Source organism: Cervus canadensis, chromosome 19 (genome assembly GCF_019320065.1).
Source record: "Cervus canadensis isolate Bull #8, Minnesota chromosome 19, ASM1932006v1, whole genome shotgun sequence".
NCBI classification, from domain to species: Eukaryota; Metazoa; Chordata; class Mammalia; order Artiodactyla; family Cervidae; genus Cervus; species Cervus canadensis.
In genome coordinates, this window is record NC_057404.1 from 33669583 (window position 1) to 33693943 (window position 24361).

The following is a 24361-nucleotide window of genomic DNA, read 5'->3' on the forward strand; positions in this document are numbered from 1 at the left end:
AAAACGCACGCACGAGACACCTAAAGGAGGAGTCCCTGGTGAGAACGTCAGCCCAGCGTTATCAGAGTTTTCAATTGTACAACTGAAGTGAAAACTCATATTCTAAAGTAAAACTCCAATTTTAAAATGTTAACAGCTAACTAAAACAAAAATAAAAAATCTAAAGCCTTGTGCAAGTCAAATATAACACATCTACAGCCTATCTATGGCCCTATGGCTATCCATTTTGCAACTTCTGGTCAGATGCCCTCTACAACCCCATCCAAGGAATTCTTGTTTCAATCATGAACTTCATTCTCATTGAAAAACATATGTTCATCTTTGAAAATTACTCACATTAAGCATTACCTCCGAAATTTTTCTTCCTATAAATTGTGTATCTTTAATTTTCTTCACAAATCATTGTAGAGCTCTTAAGACTTTCATTTGCAAGGGTCCTAGAGCAACGTGTAGAAGTGACAAGAAAGGGAAAACAGAAAGAAGATAATTAGAAATGCAGATACTATAGACATTTACCAGTGTAACTAATATTTATCAATCTCTGAGGATAAAAGACTTGTGATTTTATTTTCACTAGCTAGCTAGTGTTAGTTAGCTAACTAAATAACTAACTCACTCACTCATTGAGACCCCCATGGACTGTAGCCGACCAGGTTCCTCTGTCCGTGGGATTCTCCAGGCCAGAATACTGGAGTAGGTTGCCATGCCCTCCTCCAGGGGATCTTCCTGACCACAGATCAAATCCACGTCTCTTATGTCTCCTTCATTGGCAGGCGGATTCTTTACCACTTGTGCCACCTGGGAAACCCCTTAGTAGAGGTATAATCTGCTAATATACCCAATGAATACAGTTGTTTAAAATCCAGCCTACTGTAATATATAAAATATCCCTGTATATTTGTGGATATTCTTTATTTTTCTCAAAATTGATTATCAACTAATTTTCCCCCCAAACTGTGTGTTCACACCATCATACATAACAGGAAAAATGGTAGTAGTAACAGGGTACATGTCAGAAGTAAAATAGGGACTTCCCCCATGACACAGTGGGTAAAATCCGCCTACCAATGCAGGGGAAATGGGTTCAACCCCTGGTCTGGAAGAATTTCACATGCTGCGGAGCAACTAAGCCCGTGGGCCACGACTACTGAGACTGCGCTCTGGAGCCCACAAGCCACAACTACCGAGGCCATGTGCCAGAACTACTGAAGCCCACATACCTAGAGCCTGTGCTCCACAAGAGAAGCAACCAGAAAGAGAAGACTGCGTACCACAAAGAAGAGTAGCCCGTTTGCAGCAACTAAAGAAAGCTGGTGCAAAGCAATGAAGACCCAGCACAGCCAAAAATAAATAAATAAAGGAAGTAAAATAAATGCCTAAAAAGTAGCCTTGGTGCTGTCTTGCTTTGCAAGCAGTTTTAAACTGAGTTGAATGCTGTGCCAGTGAAAAAGAGAAAAAAATTGGCAAGAAATTAAACAAAAGCAGTAAATAATATCACAAGCCATTAAAGTTTCTACTTTCAATCAAACAGGCCAATGTTAATATTGAAATATCCATGTTACTACTTCTGATTCACATGTCTTCTTTGTGTGATCTGCCACACACAGGGGAAATTGCCTTTATCTGAGTTTCAAGGTGGGATGGAACTCCTCAGGAGAACCTCTTTTAATATTGTCATTACGCATTCAGAAAACATTTCAAACTAGAAACTTGGATAGATATTTGAATTGAGCTTTTTCCAACAGTGGTGCTTTTTCAATAACACAGTAGAGTACCTAATGGAACATAATGAAAAAGATCAACAATAAAATCACCAATTTCAGAAAAAGAAAAAAACCACCTGACAATGTTCTCTTTTCTTATGAGTTACCGCTTCACAGAACAAGCACTATAGAGTGTAGGTAAGCATACATACTTCCAGCTTCAGAGCAAAGAATAAAAATCTAAAAAGGTAAAAATGAAAATGTGTGCTGTTCTGCTGCAATGTGGCTGAGAGTTATAAAGGTCCTATGAACAATATTGAGTTTGTGATGGCACAATCACATCACAAAAGATTTACCTTCACTCTGCAAACTCAATATAGGCAATAACAGTCTATTACAAGCAGAGCAATACAACATCAAAGGAATGTTTAAAAGAACCAGACAGAACCTTTAAATCAACACAATCGAGTTATCTTCCCCCAAAGGAAGTACCATGGGAGAGTGCATAGCATGGTTTTTCAAGAGGTATTACTAATTTACTATAAGTTATATTTAATACACTTTTAAAATGTGGTTTGTAATCTTTCTCCACTTTTTAGAACACAGAACAATAAATTAAAAAAGAAACAGTCCCCAAAGAGCAAGAGACTTGGAGGAAAAAAATGATAATAATTTTATTCTTTGGGTTTAGCATTTCAAATAATTTTTCCACAGCTGAAAAGGTTGTATTGGATCTTTTCTTTCTCAATTTCAATAAGATTCTTTAACAATGGATCTAGAGGAATAATAGTAAACTTTTACAACTTATATTTATAAAATTAATTAATATTCAAATTCTGTTAAAATAGCAACATTCATCATAACATTTTCAAAAATAATAAGACATTCTCTTTAACACCATCAATAAAGAAGTAAGCAATTGTATTTTGCCTTATGACTGAGATGAATATTAGAGAGGCTGTGTTTCTTATCCAAGTCATGTCAAAAATGGTAGTAGAATTTATTGTAAAGTAGCACTGTTCATTGTCAGTTCTTAGGTATTTTCTCAGCATTTTACTATTTCCAATGCATTTCTTAATTTATGTAAGTGTGTTTCTTGTAATATTAAAAAGTATTGATATGAAATATTACTTTTCTATGCATAAAAAGATTTTACTTTTCTACAAGCATAGCACAGGTTTTGTTGTTATAAATTTTAGTCTAAATCCATATATTCATGTTTCCCATAAAGATAAAGGGAATACTTGAGTATTACCAAAGTTTCTCATCATCTATTAACACCTGATATTTGCACACATAAAGTCATAAACTTCTATACGATGCTAACAGAACTGTTTCTCCAATTCTTTCAAAAGTTTTTTGCCTTTTGTTTAATATTTTTGTTTTGGCTTAAGTTATCCTGGTTCATACCAGAGACATATATGTAAAAAGGCTTTAAATTCGAGATAATTTGTATCTATAATGGCTTTTCAGTAAGTGAATTTTTAGTACTAAAAACACACCCACAGCAGGTGCACGAAACTGCCTGTAACACATGGCATATGGGAACGTACAAGGGTTTGTCCCTTTTGATATAGAATGGTTTTATTGGCATCATACTGTATGAGTTTATAATAAATCAGATAGTATATGGATTTACACTTAAGTGTCTGGTGTTTGAAAATATTTAATTCATGTTTATAACGCTTTTAATTTTATAACCAGCTTCCTAAATTTTTCAATTGAGCTTTATGTCAAAACCATTTCATTTGAAATTGCCTATTACCAGATAATCTTTTTCAGATATTTGAGTTGTATTGCTGTTTTTCTTTTTTGAAGCATGTTCTTTTTTAAAGTCCATTCAACTTTTTCATACTAAGATTGTGAATTTAGATGCAAAATTCTGAGCCATACTTGTCACAGTCTTGCCTGGGTAGTAGCAAGTAATTTCATCAGTTATTACATACCTTTGGTGAGTCTTTTTTGGAAAGGTTTTTTTTTTTTTTTTGAGTTCCATTATTTGAAACAATGGCTGTGAATGTAATAGAATTTTCATATTTTATATTGATGTGATTGGGATAAGTGTTCCCAACATGTGTTGGTAGGTTTAGCGTGTTAGCTTGTTTAATTATCAGACCTGCTCCATTCAACTCATAACTAGGAATTCACATTTTCTCCCATCCATTCAACCAATTCTCTCACTAAGATCCAATGTCCAACAAGAAGCTTCATGTCATATGCAGTTCCTATGCCGTAAAAACAACCACACTGATATTTGTTCACTGTCTGACGTAAGCACAGTGGTTAAAAGAATACATACTCTGGAGTCAAACCTGACTTTGAAATTCTGCTCAACTACTTAATAGCTATGTGACTGTGCTCGTTTCTCTTCTATAATCAGAGATAACAATGATAATTATAGGTTTCTATAATGATTAATCAGTTTTTGTTTACAAAATGCCTAACATTATAGCATATACTAATAGTATGCCCTCATGAGATGTTAGCTATTCTTATTGAAAAAGTATGTTCAGAAAAGCTCTGACACCTTTCAATTCATGTTATGAGTCTCATAAAGTTTACCCAACCATGGAGCCTACTGGCTGTGATAAAACAAAATAAGAATGTTGACTCTTGTGCAGAGATTATAGAACCAACACCTGTTGCCTAACAGTAGTGGGACTCATACCAAATATCAATGAATGAGTAACCACCCTAAACAGCTATCACAGTCATAAGGCAGTTGGTTCTAGTCTAGACCTGTTTAAGAATTGAACCAAGTCACCTGCTGACTATAACAGCCATTCAGAAAAGTGATATAAAATTTAATGTTAGTGATTATCTCTTATGATATAACATCATGTATATATTGCCTTCCAAGTCTTGCTTAAAGGACATTTTAGAATTGATACTTGTGAGTATTTCAGTAATAGGATTGAAGCACCATCCATTTTTTCTAAATCATGGCCTATAAAAAAACTGCAATTCAATGACATTTAACTCATCAGCATTTTTAATTAAGGTAGAGAGGAGAATATGACTATTGTCAGAAACAGACAATTCATAGATGTTGCCTATAGAAACTTTCTAAAAATAGACCATATTTTTTACCAGTGAAGCATGAAATTAAAATTTACAACAAATGTTTTATTAAAGTTTATTAATTTTTTTCCAACATTGGTTATTAATTGACCAGCTTTATGCTTGGATTTTATCTGGGACCATTTCTTTTGCTGGACTGGTGTGTCCCTTTTTGTCCTTAGCTACTTTCTATAAAGTAGCAAAAGTAGCTCATCCTTTCACTATTCCTTGCTTGACTGCCAAAACTATGCTGGAAAATATTCTTCTTTCCTTCCTAAGACAATTCTGTGAGTGACACTGAAATAGTTAAAGTTAACACTATTTTTCTAGGTACATTCATAGTTCATTTAATATATATTCATTTCTTTTCATTTGTGATTATACATATTTATTTGAGCTTACTCTGTGTCTACTATTTTCCTTTGAATTCCCTCTAGGCAGAATTTATATTTTCTACTTTTTTCTCCAATTTCCTCTGTACTTGGTACAGTGCTCTTCAAAAGCACTTAACTATGGCATATAGTATGTACACAAGAACATCACAAAGGATAGGTTTGTTTAGGATCCATTCAAAGATCAAGATGTCTTTAATGATCTGAATGGTTCAAAGTCTTACATTTTATTATTTTTAAAATTTTAAGAAGCATCAAAATCTTTAAAGAACTGATGTGACTGGCATATTTTCAGATATTGCACAGCAAATATGAATAAGTAAATCAATTAATGAATGCATGAGGAAAGATAGGAGAGTTCCAGGGGTCTTTACATAAATCACAGCCAATTAATGCAAACTAAGAATTTCTAGTCATTAGAAGTGTTCTTTGTGGTCTTTTCAAATACAAAACAAAATGTAAGTATTGTATTACTTTATACCTCAATGGTAATTAATAGGCAGGGTGAGGTTCCCATGTATACCTAGTCTAGTTATTAAAGAGGACTTACTAAGTTTTTCAAATTAAAAACCTTTGATATCTTAATCATATTTCTTCTAAAACTTATGCAATTTTGAGTTATTTCTTAGATATGTATTTCTCATTAATGGTTAATGCAACTATACAGCTTTTAGTTAAGATTATCCTTGATTCGTGGGCTAAATTGAGAAGGTTTGCCAAATAAATCCTAATAGGAATAAAAGGCCAAGCACATGTCACCTCATCTTTGAGACCCTTTTTATGATATAGTATATTATGTGCCCTGATTTTCTTTCCCCACCCAGTGGCATATAGTCCATTGGATAACCCAACTATTGATTATGGAAACAGAAAACCTGTCCCCATAGTAGAAGGCTAAATAATTGTATGGGAGGGTGATTATGGGTATGAATATTCAGTTATGGTTTTATGAATGTATGTCTGTGGTATTTTAATTTAAATCATCAACTTTGCATTATGATTGTAGAGCAAGTTTTTCTTTGTTCTTTGTACAACCATGCTACAGTGTCTATAAAATAACATAAAATCAATGTCTATGTGGTTTTAATAATTCAAGGTGGCATTTATAATTTTGTTGCAATATGAATTAGTATGAGCTTATTGAAATAGTCAGTAGTATTAACACAATTCAAGGCATTGCCATAACTCTGGTATAGAAATTCTGGTTTATTACTCGAGATTGAAATTTAAAATTTAAAATTTATTTTAAAATTTTATTTTATTTATTTTAAAATTTTATTTTATTTATTTATTTTATTTAAAATTAAAAAACTTTATTTAAAATTCTCCTTAATAAAGCCTTCAAGTTGAATATAAGCCAATTACCCTGAGGAAGCCACTGATAAATCCTTTCAAAGAAAATCGACTACTGAAGCAGGCTTTTTGAGAATCAAATTAAGAAATTTGGCCAGAAAAAAAGGCACTGTGTATTTAAAAGTCAAACTGGACCTACGGAGTTGGTGAAATAACACTGAAAGGACCCTGTTTACCCTCTGTGCATTTGCAACACTATAGGATGGGCTCCAGGAATCCTGCCTTGCTGATACACCACTCCTGTGACCCATACAAGGCAGAGAGGCCTGTGACCGGGGTGTCATCATTTCTAAATGTGGTCATGTTTCTGTATGCTAACCATTAATGGGTACTACCATAAAACAAATCAATAAGTTCACAATATTATTTGAAAACCAAGCTTCCTGGTACTGGTTATACCATAGCAATAAAATAAACCTAGGATGTTAGAGCTGAATGGGCTTCCCTGGTAGCTCAGCTGGTAAAGAATCTGCCTGCAATGCAGGAAATCCCAGTTCAATTCCTGGGGTTGGGAAGATCCTCTGCAGAAGGGACAGGGTACCCACTCCAGTATTCTTGGGCTTCCCTGGTGGTTCAGATGGTAAAGAATCTGCTTGCTGGTTTGCTGGAAGATTTCTGATTACAGTTTCGATTTCCGTGCTTGTGATGGGTCTGTTAAGATCTTCTATTTCTTCCTGGTTCAGTTTTGGAAAGTTATACTTTTCTAAGAATTTGTCCATTTCTTCCAAGTTGTCCATTTTATTGGCATAGAGCTGCTGGTAGTAGTCTCTTATGATCCTTTGTATTTCAGAGTTGTCTGTTGTGATCTCTCCATTTTCATTTCTAATTTTCATTTCACTGTTGTGATCTCTCCATTTTCATCTCTAATTTTGTTGATTTGGTTCTTCTCCCTTTGTTTCTTGATGAGTCTGGCTAACGGCTTGTCAATTTTATTTACCTTTTCAAAAAATCAACTTTTAGCTTTGTTGATTTTTGTTATGGTCTCTTTTGTTTCTTTTGCATTTATTTCTGTCCTAATTTTTAAGATTTCTTTCCTTCTACTAACCCTGGGGTTCTTCATTTCTTCCTTCTCTAGTTGCTTTAGGTGTACAGTTAGGTTATTTATTTGACTTTTTTCTTGTTTCTTGAGGTAAGCCTGCATTGCTATGAACCTTCCCCTTAGCACTGCTTTTACAGTGTCCCATAGGTTTTGGGTTGTTGTGTTTTCATTTTCATTCATTTCTATGCATATTTTGATTTCTTTTTTGATTTCTTCTATGATTTGTTCATTATTCAGAAGCATGTTATTTAGCCTCCATATGTTGGAATTTTTAATAGTTTTTTTCCTGTAATTGAGATCTAATCTTACTGCATTGTGGTCAGAAAAGATGACTGGAATGATTTCAATTTTTTTGAATTTACCAAGGCTAGATTTATGGCCCAGGATGTGATCTATTGTGGAGAAGGTTCCATGTGCACTTGAGAAAAAGGTGAAAGTGTTGGCCACAGCAATCAGAGCAGAAAAAGAAATAAAGAATCCAGATAGGAAAAGAAGAAGTAAAACTCTCACTGTTTGCAGACGACATGACCCTCTACATAGAAAACCCTAAAGACTCTACCAGAAAATTACTAGAGCTAATCAATGAATACAGTAATATTGCAGGATATAAAATTAACACACAGAAATCCCTTGCATTCCTATACACTAACAATGAGAAAACAGAAAGAGAAATTAAGGAAACAATACCATTCACCATTGCAACAAAAAGAATAAAATACTTAGAAGTATATCTACCTAAAGAAATGAAAGACCTATATATATAAAACTATAAAACACTGATGAAAGAAATCAAAGAGGACACAAATAGATGGAGAAATATACCGTGTTCACGGATTGGAAGAATCAATACTGTGAAAATGAGTATACTATCCAAAGCAATCTATAGATTCAATGTAATCCCTATCAAGCTACCAACAGTATTTTTCACAGAACTAGAACAAATAATTTCACATTTTGTATGGAAATACAAAAAACCTCGAATAGCCAAAGTAATCTTAAGAAAGAAGAATGGAACTGGAGGAATCAACCTGCCTGACTTCAGGCTCTACTACAAAGCCACAGTCATCAAGACAGTATGGTACTGGCACAAAGACAGAAATATAGATCAATGGAACAGAATTGAAAACCCAGAGATAAATCCACGTACCTATGGACACCTTATCTTTGACAAAGGAGGCAAGAATATACAATGGAAAAAAGACAACCTCTTTAACAAGTGGTCCTGGGAAAACTGGTCAACCACTTGTAAAAGAATGATACTAGAACACCTTCTAACACCATACACAAAAATAAACTCAAAATGGACTAAAGATCTAAATGTAAGACCAGAAACTATAAAACTCCTAGAGGAGAACATAAGCAAAACACTGTCCGACATAAATCACAGCAGGATCTTCTATGACCCACCTCCCAGAATATTGGAAATAAAAGCAAAAATAAACAAATGGGACCTAATGAAACTTAAAAGCCTTTGCACAACAAAGGAAACTGTAAGCAAGGTGAAAAGACAGCCCTCAGAATGGGAGAAAATAATAGCAAACGAAGCAACAGACAAAGGATTAATCTCAAAAATATACAAGCAGCTCCTGCAGCTCAATTCCAGAAAAATAAATGACCCAATCAAAAAATGGGCCAAAAAACTAAACAGACATTTCTCCAAAGAAGACATACAGATGGCTAACAAACACATGAAAAGATGCTCAACATCACTCATTATCAGAGAAATGCAAATCAAAACCACAATGAGGTACCATTACACACCAGTCAGAATGGCTGCTATCCAAAAGTCTACAAGCAATAAATGCTGGAGAGGGTGTGGAGAAAAGGGAACCCTCTTACACTGTTGGTGGGAATGCAAACTAGTACAGCCACTATGGAGAACAGTGTGGAGATTTCTTAAAAAACTGGAATTAGAACTGCCATATGACCCAGCAATCCCACTCCTGGGCATACACACCGAGGAAACTAGATCTGAAAGAGACACGTGCACCCCAATGTTCATCGCAGCACTGTTTATAATAGCCAGGACATGGAAGCAACCTAGATGCCCATCAGCAGATGAATGGATAAGGAAGCTGTGGTACATATACACCATGGAATATTACTCAGCCGTCAAAAAGAATTCATTTGAATCAGTCCTAATGAGATGGATGAAACTGGAGCCCCTTATACAGAGTGAAGTAAGCCAGAAAGATAAAGAACATTACAGCATACTAACACATATATATGGAATTTAGAAAGATGGTAACGATAACCCTATATGCAAAACAGAAAAAGAGACACAGAAATACAGAACAGACTTTTGAACTCTGTGGGAGAATGTGAGGGTGGGATATTTCAAAAGAACAGCATGTATACTATCTATGGTGAAACAGATCACCAGCCCAGGTGGGATGCATGAGACAAGTGTTCACGGCTGGTGCATTGGGAAGACCCAGAGGGATGGGATGGGGAGGGAGGCGGGAGGGGGGATTGGGATGGGGAACACATGTAAATCCATGGCTGACTCATGTCAATGTATGGCAAAAACCACTACAATATTGTAATTAGCCTCCAACTAATAAAAATAAATGGGAAAAAAAAAAAAGAATCTGCCTGCAACATGAGAGACCTGCGTTTGATCCCTGGGTCAGGAAGATCCCCTAGAGGAGGGCATGACAACCAATTCCAGTATTCTTGCCTGCAGAATCTCCAAGGGCAGAGGAGCCTGGCAGACTACAGTTCATGTGGTTGCAAAGAGTCAGACACAACTGAGCGACTAAGCACAGCACACACAGCACAGAGCTGAATACTTCCTCTTATATTGCTTTATGAAGTTCTAAACAAAACAAGCAAAAAGCATTCTAGATAAGGTGTACATTTATTTGTTTCAATATTTTTAAATTTAAGCTTTATGTCTTTTCTGAACATGCAGAATTCAACTTGAAATGATTTAATGATATCACAGCTCAACTAAGTAAAATCTCAAGATATTTTTCATCTTATGAGTCTGTTAAAAATAGCCCTGTATCCTGTAATATGGAAAAGGATATGAAAAATATTTGTGTATATATACATGCATATGTGTGTGTATGTGTATATATATATATATATATATATGTATGTATATATCTCTCAATCACTTTGCTGTACACTAGAAACTAATACAGTGTTGTAAGTCAACTATACTTAAAACAAAATATCCCTCTTGGTACACCCAGTACCTAGATCTTGGTCTCTAATACCATTCTGCACCAAAAGGAATCAAGACTTCTTAGAGAAATGGCTGAGTTCAGAGCTGGCACAGGATATACAAGATGAGCTAGAACATCTTGTTAGGCCAGAGGTAAGGAAGTGCTAAAAATAAATAAATAATGGAGTACATTACAAAGACTAGGGAGATTGCTTGAAGGTACTCCACTGGTCAAACCAAGAACAACTTGAACACAAAATAATTAAGTACACTAATGAATTATAAGCAAGTCAAAAATTTGAAATCAAGATTCATATCAATTATAAACAGATAAATAAGCAAAGACGGGAGAAGGGAGTATGCTAGATTACATTAAAATGTTAAATGCCAACTGGCAAATAAGAAGGGAGTGCAAGAGATAGAAAATCAGCATTATGTAATCATCACAGTAAAGACTAGATCAGGCAAGAATCATCAATGAACAATATATATGGGGAGAAATTATGATGAATGGCATGTTATTTGCACTGTCTTTAAGGGTCTTTGGAGAATTGCATGGCAAACCACTCCAGTATTCTTGCCTGGAGATTCCTTTGGACAGAGGAGCCTGGGGGGCTGCAGTCCATGAGGTTGCAAAGCATCTGACACAACTAAAGTGACTTAGCATGCATGCACAAAGGGTCTTAGCATAGATCGCTTATTAGTTCCAATGGGAAAATGACAATTATACAGTGGGGAAATTAGACAATACATTGATTGGGTTATGAAAATTAACATCACCAATGAGGAGTGTATAGGCATCACATGCCTTCAGATGAGGTACCCTGAGAAAGCCATAATGTCACCCAGGTAGCATTCTGGCAAAGAGACTTAGAAAATATAAGCAGCATAAGTTAATATTAGATAAATTCCAAATGAGGAACACTTTTTAAAAATAAAAGCTTTTTTTTTTTACGGGAGATTGTAGTCTTCAAAATGTCAATAGCATAAAATCACAAAGTAAGGTAATGGAAATATTCTGGATTTTAAAAGACTACAGAGACTGCAAATCAAAACTACAGTGAAATACCACCTCACACCAGTCAGAATGGCCATCATCAAAAAAATTTTACAAACAATAAATGCTGGAAAGGATGTGGAGAAAACGGAACCCTCCTACACTGTTGGTGGGAAGGTAAATTGGTATGGCCAATATGGAGAAAAATATAGAGTTTTCTGAAAAAAACTAAAAACAGAGCTACCATCTGATCCAGCAATCCCATTTCTGGGTATATATACAAAGAAAAACAAGGTTCAAGAGGATATATGCACCCCAATGTTCACTGCAGTGTTGTCTACAATAGCCAAGATGTGGAAGCAAACTAAATGTTCACTGACAGATGAATGGATTAAGATGTGGTACATATATACAATGGAATATTACTAGGCCATTAAAAAGAATGAAATAATACCCTTTGTTTAACAACATGGATGGACCCGGAGATTATCATATAAAGTGAAGTAAGTCAGAGAAAGACAAATATCATATTATACTGCTTATATGTGGAATCTAAGAAAATGATACAAATGAACTTATTTATAAAGCACAAATGGACCCAGAGAACAAACATGGTTACCAGGGAGGTCAGGGCAGGGGTGGATAGATTGGGAGTTTGGGACTGACATATACATGCTGCTATATTTTAAATAGATAACCAACAAAGACCTATTGTATAGCACAGGGAATGCTGCTCAATATTTTGCAATAACCTAATTGGTTTTACAGAATATCCTTTAAAATTCAAAAGAATTTGAAAAAGAATAGATATATATATCTGTGTAACTGAGTCACTTTGCTATTCACCTGACACTGGCACAACATGGTTAATTAACTATGTTCTAACATAAGTTAAAAAAAAAGATTATAGAAATGTTCTAGATTTTAAAAGACTACAAAGACATGAGAACTAAACATAATACCACATCCTAGAGGGGACCCTCAACTGTAGAGGGAAAAGGTATTGTATTCTAATTTCAGTTCCTAATACTGAAATTGAAGAATGGTATATATGATAAAGGTATTCTTTCAGTCTTAAATTTACTGAAGTTGTCAACTGAACTGTGACTATGTAAGATAATGTGTCTATTCTTAAGAAATATCCACAGAAGTATAAGCAATAAAGGACCATGATATATATATATGTGTATATATATATATATATATATAAAACTCACCCTGTGGTTCAGAATTTATGTGTGTACAGCTGGATTTAGAAAAGGCAGAGGAACCAGAGATCAAATTGCCAACATCCATTGGATCATAGAAAAAGCAAGAGAATTCCAGAAAAACATCTATTGCTTTATTGACTATGCCAAAGCCCTTGATTGTGTGGATCATAACAAACTGTAGAAAATTCTTAAAGACATGGGAATACTAGACCATCTTACCTGTCTCCTGAGAAATCTGTATGCAGGTCAAGGAGCAGCAGTTAGAACCAGACATGGAACAGACTGGTTCCAAATTGGGAAAGGAGTACATCAAAGTTGCATATTGTCACACTGCTTATTTAACTTATATGCAGAGTACATCAGACGAAATACTGGGCAAGATGAAGCACAAGCTGGAATCAAGATTGCTGGGAGAAATACCAATAACCTCTTTAGGCAGATGACACCACTCTTATGGCAGAAAGTGAAGAGGAATTAAAGAGCCTCCTGATGAAAGTGAAAGAGAAGAGTGAAAAAGGTTTAAAACTCAACATTCAAAAAACTAAGATCATGGCATTTGGTCCCATCACTTCATGGCAATAGATGGAGAAACAATGGAAACAGTGACAGAGTTTATTTTCTTGAGCTCCAAAGTCACTGCAGATGGTGACTGCAGCCATGAAATTAAAAGACACTTGCTCCTTGCAAGAAAAGCTATTGGCCAACCTAGACAGCATATTAGAAAGCAAAGACATTACTTTATCGACAAAAGTCCATCTAGTCAAAGCTATGGTTTTTTCCAGTAGTCATGTATGGATGTGAGAGTTGGACTATAAAGAAAGCTGAGTGCCAATGAATTGATGCTTTTGAACTGTGGTGTTGGAGAAGACTGTTGAGAGTCCCTTGGACTGCAAAGGGATCCAACCAGTCCATCCTAAAGGAGATCAGTCCTGAATATTCTTTGGAAGGACTGATGTTAAAGCTGAAGCTCCAATACTTTGGCCATCTGATGAGAAGAACTGACTCACTGGAAAAGACCTTGATGCTGGGAAAGATTGAAGGCAGGAGGAGAAGGGGATGACAGAGGATGATGTGGTTGGATGGCATCACCGACTCAATGGACATGAGTTTGAGCAAGTTTCAGGAATTGGTGATAAACAGAGAACCCTGGCGTGCTGCAGTCCATGGGGTCACAAAGAGTAGGACATGACTGAGTGACTGTACTGAACATGCAGAAACAGGCTGAGAGAGAACTTGAACTAGTGATTAATCAAATGAGGTCAAATAACTGTAATAAATGTATCTTTGAAACAAAGTATCAGGATGTTATTTGAACTATACTTTTTCTTGAATCTTTTGAAAGATTGAAATTATTTCCAAATAGAAAGTTAAAAATAAGAAACCAGCTCTGCTGCATATACAAGAAGAAAAAACTGCTGTTTCCCACTGGCAAATTTATTTCAGCATGTAATGAAGTATGCTTAAAGCTATTATGCAGAAAACTAGGAATTATTGTGTGCCCACATCACAGGTGAACTTGATTCTGATTAATGTAGTAGGCAGCCTTGGTAGTTAACTAAACTGCTTTCAAATCAAAGGCAGTGTAGTGCAGGTCATAGGATTGGGTTAACTGTAAAAAGCCTTGTTCTTAAGTCCCTGGGTGATACCTGACACACTCAAGCACTAACTCTGTAGGCTTGGGTACAGAAGATAAGCAAAAAGTCACACAGTGGTTCCTTTGCATTTGTCCCAGCAGCCAAGTTTAAAAGGACAAACAGGCTGTCCTGCAAGGAAGGTTAGATGCTTAAATGTCAGAGAAGCCTTGTTAGGACCTATCTGTATGCACAGAAACTATCATGTGTTCCGAAAAGAAGAGAGTACATTTCATGAAGGGAAATGAGAATAAAAGACTGTATCCTGTTTTACCGTTCCCAGAAGACCCAGAAAAAAATCTCTTAACAATTTAGATGTTGTCAACTTTACTGACCTATGTATTGTGTCAGTCTCAAAACCAAGGGAAAACATACAAAATATTTACATATTTCTCATCCGAGGGCACAAAAGGGAAGCCAAACGGCATTAGTCTTCACTTTTAAAGGTGGCATCTACTTTCAAATATATTTCAGAACATCATTAAGACGTAAATCATGACTGATTCTTTGCCTTGTTCGCTCTCCACTACAGGCTCTTCTTATGAAAGGCTAGTGAAAGATTTGTTCCTTTCAAAAACACATTAGCTAAATAAAGCCTTCTCTTGTTTTTGCTTGCTGGGAGATAATTTTTTATTTTTCTTTTTAGTTCATCTTCTTAAAGTTTATTTCCTATACAAATGGAATTATTTAGCTGAAATTACTTGTAAAATAAATTATTTATTATAAGTGACAAATAGTTGATTTTTAGTCCTTTTCTCAATAAATTGAGATTCTTTGGATGAGATTGATAAGCTGTTCAACTCAGGGGGAATTTAACAGGGAGAAGTTTTAAATAACTGGGAGTTGAAGTTGTCAGAAAGGGGGATGAGGAATACTGACACTGCAAGGAGGGAGTTCTCTGATTGGCTTGGGCTGGATGGCTCAGCACTGCAATCTTAGGTACCCCTCTGTACCAATTCTGTATCAGTTTTGAAGTATTTCTCACTTTATAAAGCTCTTTGTTCAAAACAGAAGCCTTCTTTCTGTGTGTCATCTTCTGTTCTTTTATTTTATTAATGAGCGAGAAGATGGCAGTTTGGTTAATTCAAGAAGCAAATACAAATGGGAAGAAAAGTTAGGGTCTTAAATTACAATCCTCTGTGTTAAAAATGGGCTTCCCTGGTGGCTCAGATGGTAAAGAATCTGCCTCCAATGTGGAAGACCCAGGTTCAATGCTTGGGTTAGGAAGATCCTTTAGAGAAGGAATGCAACCCACTCCAGTATTCTTGCCTGGAAAATCCCATGGACAGAGGAGCCTGGCGGGCTACTGTCCATAGGGTCGCAAAGAGTTGGACACAACTGAGCAATTAATGCTTCCCTGTGGCTCAGCTGGTAAAGAATCCGCCTGCAGTGCTGGAGACTGGCTTCGATCCCTGAGTTGGGAAGATCCCCTAGAGAAGGGAAAGGCTACCCCCACTCCAGTATTCTGGCCTGGAGAATTTCATGGACTGTACAGTCCATAGCGTTGCAAAGAGTTGGGCACGACTGAGCGACTTTCACCAAAGACTAAAAGAGCAACTAACAACTATTAAAAATAGGTGGGGAGATTTTACCCTAGGGCAAGTCATTACATTTCTTTAGCTTTGTTTATTCTTATTTAAAACTTGTGAAACAGAAGGAATTAAATTGGTGAAAGAGATTAAAACTATTTACATGAGTTTCATTTAAATAGTAAGCACATCCTAAGGAATAAGATGGATCCCTGAGTCAGAACTCCCACCTCTGTTTCCCTGAGTGAGTTACTTTTCATTAAGTCCCAGTTTCTTAGTTTGTAAAGTGGCAATAAAACAAGTACTTGTCTCATAACCTTCTCAGAAGACTAATTGAGATAATTAACAGGGCCTGATAAATAGTAAGTGAAAACAGATACTAGTTATTGGTGTTTTCACTACAATTAAGAGCATTTTGTTGACCCTACAAAAGTCATGGCATTGGATCTGCTCACAACACTTGAACTGTCTTTTCAAGACCCCTTGTCCAATCACTGTGTCCTTATTTTTCCAAGGTGTGATTCTAGAGTCACTAATACCTTTGAGGATTATAAATATACATGTCTGTTTCTTCCTACTGGGATAACAAACTCCTTCAGTGCAGAGATGATGTTTATCTTGACTCTGCACCTTAGAACAAAGCCCAGCCTGCACTCAACTCAGAACCTGTTAACATTTATTAGGCACTAACCAGTGCTTTTTTTTTCTTGTATAGTTCTTCTGTGTATTCTTGCCACCTCTTTTTAGTATCTTCTGCTTCTGTTAGGTCCATACCATTTCTGTCCTTTATTGAACCCATCTTTGCATGAAATGTTCCCTTGGTATCTCTAATTTTCTTGAAGAGATCTCTAATCTTTCCCATTCTATTGTTTTCCTCTATTTCTTTGCGTTGATCATTGAGGAAGCCTTTCTAAGCTCTCCTTGCTGTTCTTTGGAACGCTGCATTCAAATGGATATATCTTTCCTTTGCTCCTTTGCCTTTAGCTTCTCTTCTTTTCTCAGCTCTCATCATGCAAAATGCCGGGCTGGATGATGCACAAGCTGGAATCAAGGTTGCCGGGAGAATTATCAGTAACCTCAGATAATGCAGATGACACCACCCTTATGGCAGAAAGCAAAGAAGAACTAAAGAGTCTCTTGATGAAACTGAAAGAGGAGAGTGAAAAAGTTGGCTTAAAACTTAACATTCAAAAAACTAAGATTATGGCATTTGGTCCCATCACTTCACGGCAAATAGATGGGGAAACAATGGAAATAGTAAGAGATTTTATTTTGGGGGGCTCCAAAATCACTGCAGATGGTGACTGCAGCCATGAAATTAAAAGACACTTGCTCCTTGGAAGAAAAGCTATGACCAACCTAGACAGCATATTAAAAAGCAGAGACATTACTTTACCAACAAAGGTCCATCTAGTCAAAGCTGTGGTTTTGCCAATAGTTATGTATGGATGTGAGAGTTGGACTATAAAGAAAGCTGAGCACCGAAGAATTGATGCTTTTGAAGTGTGGTGTTGGAGAAGACTGTTGAGAGTACCTTGGACTGCAAAGAGATCCAACCTGTCAATCATAGAGGAAATCAGTCGTGAATATTCATTGGAAGGACTGATTCTAAAGCTGAAACTCCAATACTTTGTCCACGTGATGTAAAGAACCAACTCATTGGAAAAGATCCTGATGCTGGGAAAGATTGAAGGCGGGAAGAGAAGGGAATGACAGAGAATGAGATGGCTGGATGGCATCACCGACAGGATGGACATGAGTTTGAGTAGGCTCCAGGAGTTGGTGATGGACAGGGAAGCCTGGCGTGCTGCATTCAATGGGGTCGCAAAGAGTCAGACATGATTGAGCGACTGAACTGAACTGAACTGAATCAGTGCTAGGCCCTGCTGTCAGCATCTAACCTGTTATCTCAAACGTCAATATTATTTCATTCTACCTCTGGGAGGTAGAGAGTATTACAGTGCGATCTTAATTTATAGATGAGGAGACTGAGGTACTGAGAAGCTGAAAATTTGATGAAGGTCACACAGTAAAAGATGAATCTGGTGCTTTGATGCCAGCTATCTTTCCAGAGAGCCTGTATGGTTATCCATCTTGCATATTGCTTCATGGGGAATGTGCAATATGTATTAACACTTGGACATACCTCTTCTCTTCTTAAGCAAATGATAAGATCTTAGCCAAATGGTGTGACCTACTAACCATGTGAAAATAGCTGGGGCATGTCTGTACTTTGTTCTAAGTAGAATAAGACAAAAGGGTGCTCTTCCCACTGGATTAAGTAGAGTATATTTCTTAATGCTAAATGAGAAAACCAAATCCCAAGATTTTATAAAATTGAATCACTTGATTTGAGCTAACCGTCCTCAGTCCAGAGGTTCTCAAATTTTAACAAGCATCAGAATTACACAAAAGACTTGTTGATACACAGATATGGAGAGCATATGCCCAGAGTTCCTTATTCAGTATATCTGGGATAATTGAATTTCTAGTAGGTTTCTTATAATGCTGACCTGGAAATCACACTGAAAAGCACTGTCCTAGAATAGAGTTCAACTTACAGTTCTATGTAATGTGCCTTCACAATTCCTTGACTCTTTACCTGAAGTCTCATAACATTTATTTAAAAAAATTTTATGCATAATCATGCAGCCGAACATCACAGATACCGACCATGATTTCCATTTAAAAATTTTGGAAATGGCATTTCAGGGAGTGATGTCAGCATCATAGTGGACTTAGACGCTCCTGTCTCACCCATCCAATCTACTACTAGTAAAACATCCAAAACTCAACATAGGTTTCTCTGCCCAACACACCAGGACACCAGAGAGATCCACACACCTGTACATCAGAAATGGGGGTGGGGTGGTGCTGGAACACAGAGAAGAAGTGGAAATCGGGGAACAAGATAGGTGGTGCCTGTGATCCCATCACCCTCCTGTGATGGATGAGCCTGCAGCCCCAGAGAACCCAGTGACAGCAGAAACGGGCACATGTGGCTCCAGTCTCCCTGTCTCAGCATCACCTATGGCCACAGGGAACCAGGCAGCAGTGGTGGCAGGGTTCATCCCTCCGGTCACAGCAGTGCCCACACTCCAGCCCCTGCCCCTAACCTGTAGCCCATGAAGGTGACAACTCCAGACACAGCAGAGGTGCCCACAACGCTGGTTCCCCACACTATCCTTTACCACCCTCCACCACAGAAGCAGTGCCCAGGACCCAGGCAGCCCCAGATGTCACAGAGGCACCCACCATCCCAGTCGCACAGGTGGCAACATTAGCAGCAGAAAGGCACGTGCAAACTTGGAGGCACAAGCAGCAATAAGGGTGCCTGCAACCTCCAGCAGAGGTGGTGGTGGGTGGGATGTGCCAATTTTCAAATATTGCCAGAGGCCGCGCAGGTTAGGGTGGGGGTGGGGGTGCAAGCTTGAGATACAGTGCCACCTACTGGGAAAAAGAAAGGCCTCTACCTACCAATTTGCTGAACTGCTAGAATCAAAGTTTAAAAAGCTCTAAAAAAAGAAATGTGTCAGCAGAGAAAAAAACCCATGAAGCACCATGAAACCCCATGGTAACATGGTATCACAAAAATAAAATGACAATATTCCAGAAACCAAAGTTAAAGTTTCAGAATATTATGTACTAACTGATAAAGAATTCAAAATAGCTCTCATAAACTCAATGAACTACAAAAACAAAAACAAAAAAACCAGAAAGCCGGTTCAATGATATCAGGAATAAAATTACTGAACAGAATAAATACTTTGCCAAAGAAACTGAAACTAAAAAAGAACCAAATGGAAATTCTGAAACTGAAGAAGTCAATAAATGAAGTGAAGAACCCATTTTAAAAAACATTGAACATAGAGAAGACCCCATGGGAGAGAGAATTAGCATGCTAAAAGAGAAATCTAGAAATGACTCAGGTAGAATAGGAAAGAAAACTAAGTATTTTTAAAATGAAAAATTTCTACAAGAACTATCTGACTGAATTCAGAAAGGCAACACAAGGATATTTATCCTAGAAGGAAAAGAGAGGAAAGTTTATTTGAAGAAATAATGCTTGAAAAGTTTCCAAATCTGGAGAAGAAACTGGATATACAAATTCACAAAGCTAAAAGAACACCTAATTATCTCAACACAAAAAGACCTCTATGATACATTATATTAAAACTGTCAAAAGTCAACGATAAAGAAAGAATTTTAAAGGCAGCCAGAAAAAAAGGGATTTCCCAATGACTCATTAGTAAAAAATCTTCCTGCAAGGCAGGAGACGCAGGACACATGGGTTTGATCCTTGGGTCCAGAAGATCCCCTAGAGTAGGAAATGACAACCCACTCCAGTATTCTAGCCTGAAAAATCCCATGGACAGAGGAGCCTGTTGGGCTACAGTCCAAAGAGTCACAAAGAATCAAATATGACTAAGCAACTGATCATGCATGCACAGAGAAAAAAGTCAGCAGCTTACAAAGTAACCTGCTTTAGGCTATAAGCAGATTTCTCAGTAGAAACTACAGGCCAGGAGAGATTGGAATAACAAATTCAAAATATTGAAAAATGTTTTAAATTGTCAGCCAAGAATACTCTATCCAGCACAGTTATCCTTCAGAAAGGAAGGAGAAATAAAGGCCTTTCCAGAGAAACAAAAACTGAGGGAGTTCATCACCACTAGACTCACTTCACAAGAAATGTTGAAAGGAGATCTTCTACCTGAAATGAAAAGGCAAAAATACACAAAACTTTGAGAAAGGTGATAGAATCAGAAAACTGCTACTTTATATCAGAATAGGTTGTTAAACATTTAATTATAGCATAAAGTTTAAAGAGAAAAAAGTAAAAAATAACAATAGTTACTTCAATGGGGTAACAAACTTACACCATAAAAAAGTGATAACTTGAGACAACAAAAGCATAAAAGGGGAAAAGGAAAAGTATAGAACCCATATAGGCAAATGGAGAAAAGATTCTATCAGCAAAAAAAAAAAAAGACTATTTTCTCTACAAGGCCTTTTATAAAAACCGCATCGTAACCACAAAACATAAATTAGAGCAGAGACATGAAACATAAAATAAGAGGAAATTGAGAAAAACATCTTGCAAAACCACCCAAACTAAAATGGCAGACAGAAACAGAAGGGGGGAAATTTAGGGGAAAAAAAAAACATGGTAATACAGATCAACCAGAAAACAAAAGATAGAAGACAAAAGTAAGTCCTCATTTATTAATAATCATCCTAAATGTAAATGGATTGAATCCACCAATCAAAAGACAAAGAGTAGCTAGATGGAAATAAGACCCAAATATATGCTGCATCCAGGAGACTCATCTCAGCATTAAAGACAAACACAGGTTCAAAGAGAGAGGATGGAAGGTGAACAAACGAATGGCAGCCAGAAGCACGTGGGTGAAGCCATGCTCATCAACAAAACAGGCCTCAAGCCAAAAACCGCAGTGAGAGACAAAGACAGACATTATATAACGAGAAAAGGATCATTCACCAAGAAGACATAACATTTATTACTATATACACCACCTAACATAACAGCACCAAAATATATAAAGCAATTATTAACAGATATAAATGGAGAAACTAACAGCAGGACAATAATAGCAGGGAACTTTAACACCTTATTTGTAACAATGAAAAGATCATTCAGACCAAAAGTCAACAAGGAAACGGGGGCCTTAAATGAAACATTATACCATATAAACTTAATAGATATATACAGAACATTCTGTCCGAATCAACAGAATACACATTCTTTTCACGCACACATGGAGCATTCTTAACAACAGACCATACATTGGCACATAAAACAAGTCCCAGTAAACTTAAGAAGACTGAAATCATATCAAGCATCTTTTCCAGTTACATGGTATAAAATTAGAAACCAACAAGAAGAAAGTTGAAAAATCACAAATACATAGAGACTAAACAAAACGCTCCTAAGCCACTGGATAAAGAAAGAAAAATGAGAAATCAAAAAACTCCTGAAGACAAATAAAAATGAAAATACAACATACCAAAATCTATGGGATGCAGCAAGAGTGGCTCTGAGAGGGAAACTTACAGCACACAGTTAGCCCAGGTGGCACTCGTGGTAAAGAACCCACCCACCAATGCAGGAGACATAAGAGATGCAGGCTCGATCCCTGGGTTGGGAAGATCCCCTGGAGAAGGAAATGGCAACCCACCCCAGTATTCCTGCCTGGAAAATACCATGAACAGAGGAGCCTGGCGGGCTACAGTCCATGGGGTCACAAAGAGTTGCACACGACTGAATGGCTAACACTTTCTCTTCTACACTAGAGACAAACAAAAATCTCAAGTAAACAATCTAACTTTAAATCAAAAGGAACCAGAAAGAGAAGAAAAAACAAAGCCCAAAGTCAGTAGAAAAAAAGAGATAGTAAAAATCAAAGGGGAAATAAATGAAATAGGGACTAAAAGGACAACAGAAAAGATCGGTGGATGTAGAAGCTGGTTCTTTGAAATGATAAATACAACTGACAAAGCTCTAACTAGACTAAGAAAAAAAGAGAAAAGGCTCAGATAAATAAAATCAGAAACTAAAGAGAAATTATAACAGATAACATAGAAATGCAAAAGATTACAAGAGAATACTATGAACACCTCTGTGGGCTGTGCTTCTGCTGTGCTAAGTCACTTCCGTCGTTTCTGACTCTTTGCGGCCTCATGGACTGGAGCCCACCAGGTTCCTCTGTCCATGGGATTCCCCAGGCAAGAATACATGCCCTCTTCCAGGGGATCCTCCCAACCCAGGGATCAAAGCCACACCTCTTCCATCTCCTGCATTGGTAGGTGGGTTCTTTACCACTAGTGCCACCTAGGAAGCCCATGTGAAATACAAAATCAGTTCAGTCGCTCAGTCGTGTCCGACTCTTTGCAACCCCATGGACTGCAGCATGCCAGGCTTCCCTGTCCATCACCAGCTCCAGAAACTTGCTCAAACTCAGTCCATCAAGTCAGTGATGCCATCCAACCATCTCACCCTCTGTCATCCCCTTCTCCTTCTGCCTTCAATCTTTCCCAGCATCAGGGTCTTTTCAAATGAGTCAGTTCTTTGCATCAGGTGGCCAAAGTGCTGGAGTTTCAACTTCAGCATCAGTCCTTCCAATGAATATTCAGGACTGATTTCCTCTAGGTTGACTAGCTTGATCTCCTTGCATCTAGGGGCTCTCAAGAGTCTTCTCTAACACCATAGTTCAAAAGCATCAATTCTCCGGCATTCAGCTTTCTTTATAGTCCAACTCTCACATCCATACATGACTGTCGGAAAAACCAAAGCTTTGACCAGACAGACCTTTGTCAGCAAAGTAATGTCTCTACTTTTTAATATGCTGTCTAGGTTGGTCATAGCTTTTCTTCCAAGGAGCAAGTGTCTTAATTTTATGGCTGCAGTCACATCTGCAGTGATTTTGGACCCCAAGAAAATAAAGTCTGTCACTGTTTCCATTAATAATAATAATAAACAAACAAAACAAAAATTTAGTTTCCATCTGACACCATACAGTAGGCCCCCTTTACTCATTTTTCCCTTTCCCACCCCTACCCCTCTGGTAATCATTAATCTGCTCTTTGTATCTATCTGTTTTTGTTTTCTTTGTCTATTATTATTATATTACTATAATAAGTAAATAATAATGGGTCAGATACAACTTAGCAATGAAACAATAACAACCCCTTGAGATAAGGCAAGATGCCTCCAAGGCAAAATCATAATGGAAATTAGGGAGGTCTTTCTCCCAAGGCTTAAAAAATAGCTTCCATTGTGGGAGGATGAACCATCAAGAGAACGATATGAGAGTAAAGGCTTTTGGGAGTGCAGAGAAGTGCCCTGTATCCCTGTGGAGCCAGTGAGGAAATGCCGCACAGAGCATTTAAGATAGACCGCAGACACATTGATAGATTTCCACGTGCTCACACATTTTAAAAGAACCAGAAAGATTTGTACACGGCAAAGCACAGTGGAAAGTGATGGAAATTGACAAAGTCCTGTTTGAGATGGTTAGCAACCTGTATAGGAAATGAGAAGATACCATCAACTCCACAAATTATTTCTTGGTCTGATATATCCCACCTCAACACTTTAGACTATGTGACCCCAACTTAAACACATTCCCCACAGAGAACCACAGACTGCCAAGATTAATTGCTCACAGCCCTAGAAATTAGTTTGTACAAATGCATTTGTGACCTGAGAATTATGTTCAATAACAGCCTAGACAGTAAAGTCCTAAGCATTTA

The 24361-nt window shown here is 37.1% G+C and overlaps 1 long non-coding RNA gene across 1 annotated transcript in view; it reads right to left on the reverse strand.

The window, feature by feature from the left end:
- Nucleotides 1-335: 335 nt before the first annotated feature.
- The window catches only part of LOC122422336, a 156962-nt gene continuing 132936 nt past the window's right edge, over nt 336-24361 (reverse strand). The window contains exon 4 of the long non-coding RNA XR_006263782.1: nt 336-437. This is a non-coding gene — a long non-coding RNA (uncharacterized LOC122422336). The remainder of the gene's footprint in view (nt 438-24361) is intronic.